Source organism: Mercenaria mercenaria, chromosome 9 (genome assembly GCF_021730395.1).
Source record: "Mercenaria mercenaria strain notata chromosome 9, MADL_Memer_1, whole genome shotgun sequence".
In the NCBI taxonomy this organism is placed as follows: Eukaryota; Metazoa; Mollusca; class Bivalvia; order Venerida; family Veneridae; genus Mercenaria; species Mercenaria mercenaria.
In genome coordinates this window covers 46,030,664-46,034,653 of record NC_069369.1, presented here as the reverse complement: position 1 = coordinate 46,034,653, position 3,990 = coordinate 46,030,664, and positions in this window count along the sequence as shown.

Sequence of the window (3,990 nt, the reverse complement as noted above, 5' to 3'; positions counted from 1 at the left end):
GACACTATTGACAGTTGCAAATGCTTTCTTGTTGTTTTTTTCTTGCATGCTTCAATTAACATGTATTTGCTAATCTGAAAGATAAAAAAATCTCTGTATATTTGTCTGGTCTATTGGAAAAGTGTCATAGGCTCTTTCACTTTTTGTAAAACAAAGAATTTAAAGAGCTCAAAACATTGAAGCTTTTAACATATGAAAGCAGATATAAATCCATTAGGGGAGTTGTTCTTGAGAGTATTCACTATATTTAATTCACTTTCTCTTTAGCATTGTTCTTGATTACTGTTTAGTCTCAGATTTCTTCGTCTCTCACTAAAACAGTGAACAAACAAATCTTAACGTCATGAATTTCATAGCACATGTTCGCAGTTTACAAAACTGGCATTCGCTTTTTAATATTTTCTACGGTGGCACAGAGGTACGGAAGCATGGAAGGGACATAAGATTTTTTAAATTTTAATTTATCTCGTGGCCACGAGATATAACTAAGAAAATAACGAAAAACAAAAAATGTTATCTCGTGGCCACGAGATATAACTAAGAAAAAAAAACAAAAAACAATTTCTTAATTCGTGGCCACGAAATATAACTAAGAAAAAAACAAAAAACGATTTCTTAATTAGTGGCCACGACAAGAAAAAAAAACAACAACAAGTTTTGCTAATTCGTGGCAACGAAATATAAGTAAGAAAAAAAAATCGTGACCACGAAATATAAGTAAGAAAAAAAAACAATAAAACAACAAGTTTTGCTAATTCGTGGCCAAGAAATATAAGTAAGAAAAAAAAATCGTGACCACGAAATATAAGTAAGAAAAAATAAAAAAAAAACGATTTTTGCTAATTCGGCCACGAATTAAAAGTAAGAAATATTATATTTCGTGGCCACGAATTAGTAAAAACGTTTTTCGGTTTTTTTTCTTACTTATATTTCGTGGCCACGAATTAGCAAAAAATCGTTTTGTTTTTCTTACTTATATTTCGTGGCCATGAATTAGCAAAACTCGTTTTTTTTCTTACTTATATTTCGTGGCCACGAATTAGCAAAAATCGTTTTTTGTTTTTTTCTTACTTATATTTCGTGGCCACGAATTAAGAAATTGCGTTTTTTTTCTTACTTATATCTCGTGGCCACGAGACAACATTTTTTGTTTTTCGTTTTTTCTTAGTTATAACTAGTGGCCACGAGATAAATTAAAATTTAAAAAAATCCGATGTCCCCTGCATGCTTCCGTACAGAGGTGATATGCACTACTCGTTTTTTAATTGCACTTCTCTTTTTTTATGTTGTTACCACGAGATACTAACTCGAGGGAACGACTTAGTATGTTGTGGTAAAGAGTGCAATTAAAAAAAGGTATTGCATTGAAAAAAATAAACGTGTAGCGCAATAAAAGGGAGTAATGTTGTAAAAAAGAATAGTGCAATAAAACAAATGAGTAGTGCATGCTAGCTATGTCGGGGGAACGACTTACTAACTCGTAGGAACGACTTGCTATCTCGTTCTCGTTCCCACGACATAGCTAACTCGTTACCACGATATAGCTATCTCGTTCCTACGAGTTAGTCAGCCATGTTGACCGACAGACCATGATGATCACAGGTATAATAAATATAACAAACAATTTGATTGGCTGACTAACTCATGGGAACGAGATAGCTATGTCGTGTTAACGAGTTAGCTATGTCGTGGGAACGAGATAGCAAGTCGTTCCCACGACATAGCTAACTCGTTCCCACGAGTTAGTAAGTCGTTCCCTCGACATAGCTAGAATGCACTACTCCTTTTTTATTGCAGTATTCTTTTTTTTTATTACACTACTCTTTATTTTACTGCGCTAATCTTTTTTTTTAATGCAATACTTTTTTTAAATTGCACTTCTCTTTTTCATGTCGTTCCCACGACTTAGTAACTCGTTACCACAACATACTTAGTCGTTCCCTCGAGTAAGTATCTCATGGGAACGACATAAACAAAGAGAAGTGCAATTAAAAAAAAAAGAGTAGTGCATGTCACATCTGTGCCACTGTAATTTTCACAATGGAGACGAAACTTTAAAAGTTCAAGTGCGAATTTACGAAGTTTAGTATTTCATATTTTATGCCTAAGAAGGGCGAGCATATAGTTGCCGTTTTGTCCGTCCTTCCGTCTCGTCCGTCCGTCCGTCACACATTTGTCCAGAGTATAATTTGAAATTTGATTGAAACTTCACACAATTATAGAGGCCATTGAGACAAAGTGCTGTGTTAAAGAATCATAACTATACCTTACCCAGTTTCTGAATTATCTCCCTTTATTATACAAAATAAGGCTTGTCCGGAGCATTATTTGAAAAGTATTAATGGCATTTCATTGAAACTTTACAAAATGATAGAGGCCATTGGTCAAAAACCATAACTCTGCCTTTCCTAATCTTTGAATTATATCCCTTTATTATACAAAATAAAGCTTGTCCGGAGCATTACTTGAAAAGTATTAATGACATTTCATTGAAACTTCACGAAACGACAGAGGCAAAAATTACGCTTTCTTCTTTTTATTATCTCCATCATTCGGTTTTACCGATTCCTTGTTTCAATCTATTTTTGATAACATGCATTATGTCATTAAACTGTATTGTAATCAAGGAGATGTAAAACTGCCGACAGTTCTAGAAATTCATAATGCCACAAACTGAAAAACTTGTTCGCAGATATTCATTTGAAAACATATAGCCTTAAATTTTGAATTTACTAAAGGAATAAAAAAGCTAGTAAGAAGTAATTAAAATAACGTCCTAGATTTTGACCTCAAAACGTAAAAAGCTATACAGTGTTTTAGTAGGCATATATATGATTACTTTGAAAATATGTTCATGATTTGTATCGTTATGTTTTCATACTATAGGCTGATCGCTACCAAATCAAATGTCAATCGACACTGTTAGTCCAAGTGTAAAGAATATTAGTCTTTCTTCCTTTGAAAATCTGATATTCTAGAAATTGCTGGAATAACAAATTCAAGTAAGAGAATTTATATGAAGTAAAGAATAGCCTGATTTAGTGGTGTTTAACCTCTACACGAGGCCATTTTTAAACTTTCGATAACGTCTATCCAAACACAGACTTCTAGACTCCCAATGTGTTAACTGTTAAGGTCTTAAATAGAGTTTAACGCTTTTTAAACTTTTGTTACATGATAACCATATATACGGCAAAATAAATGTATGTTTATGTCTAATGAAAGTACTATCTTATGTCGAACGGAGGTCATATTTTGGTTAAAGAAAGCCTCCAGCAGCGTAAACATATGGTGACCTCAGCGCCAAAAGTGAGCAATTATAATAAACATTTATCCAGTTTGCGCTGATCGAGGCGGCGGTTATAGTGGATGCCCATCTAATTTGTTGCTGGTTGTACAAGGCGTTCCGTTAGGGACGTATAGCCTCCTCCCTTATACTTGACCGCGCTCTAGGCATGAAATCACGATGGCTGAGCGCGAGGTCACGATGGCGGAGCGCGAGACTACGATGTCTTACAGCGGGATCACGATGGCGGAACTGCGAAAGCGCGAGGCCACGATGCGAGGACCCTGCCGTACTATCACACTTGTATACATGTATATTCATTTTCCGGGCAACTCCAGCCAACCCAAAATGGTCTAGGCCTGTATTACTCGCGTGTCTTTGCTGAGGTTACAAGCTTGTCTTTACGACAGTTGCATATTTAAGTCTGAAATCACTATAATACAACAAATCACGACACGACAATTGAACACAATATGTTTATCCTACGTTTAATATATAAGGAAGTATGGTATGTCATAAAATTCTTGTTCAAACATTATGTTAATATATAATTTAATGTGTTTGTTGAACCACTGAAATTATTTCTCTTATCTATTCAATGTATGCTTAAGACTTGAAGACGGTTTGTCACTTAACGGGATATCTGACATATCAAAGACACAGTTGGAAGATAAATTGCCCATTGTTTAAATTATACCCTTTTG